This window comes from Cariama cristata, unplaced genomic scaffold (assembly GCF_000690535.1).
Source record: "Cariama cristata isolate BGI_N322 unplaced genomic scaffold, ASM69053v1 scaffold31675, whole genome shotgun sequence".
Taxonomy (NCBI): Eukaryota; Metazoa; Chordata; class Aves; order Cariamiformes; family Cariamidae; genus Cariama; species Cariama cristata.
In genome coordinates, this window is record NW_009616333.1 from 4,714 (window position 1) to 5,292 (window position 579).

At 60.4% G+C, this 579-nt stretch overlaps 1 protein-coding gene across 1 annotated transcript in view; it reads right to left on the reverse strand.

Annotated features, from left to right (window-relative positions):
- LOC104161638 (signaling lymphocytic activation molecule-like) overlaps positions 1-579 on the reverse strand; it is a gene marked incomplete at its 3' end in the record, with an annotated part of 7,628 nt that overhangs the window by 3,710 nt on the left and 3,339 nt on the right. The window lies entirely within an intron of this gene.

Consider the following 579-nt stretch of genomic DNA (forward strand, 5'->3'; position numbering starts at 1 on the left):
GATGCGGGGGGAACCCCGAAGGATGCGGGTCGAGGGCTCGGCTCAGGAGCCGGAGGGAAGCGTCTCCCTCTGCTCTGCCTTCCCGGTGCAGCGAGAGTCTTCATTTACAGCAGCCTCAGCATCCTCCTGTGTTGGGTACCGCTGTGTGCGATGGCCGAATCCTGATTTAAGGCTCTGGGTTTTCTCTTGACACAATGACAGCAAGCCAGCACCGTGAAACCTCAACCCCATGGAGCGGGGTTGCCTCGAGCAAGGGAAGGAGTTTGTGGTCCCAGTCCGGTGGGGATGCTGGTCCTGGGAGAAGGGTGCTGGAGCAGCCTGGAGAAGTCCCAGGGACACCAGGGCAGCCCAGAGGGAAGTGATGCTCGGTGGCTCTCGGCCAAAGCCTGCAGTTGGGTGCCCATCACAGCACCCATCTCCATCAAGCACCTCAAGCTCCGGAAAACTTGGGTGGGACTTTTCTTGTAAAAATTGCAGGAAGCACGACCTCCCGGAGGTGGGCTCGGGTGGTCCTTCTCCTGGTCAGGGTGGTCCTTCTCCTGGTCAAGGTGGTCCCAGGGGTCTTTCTTGGTGGCCACG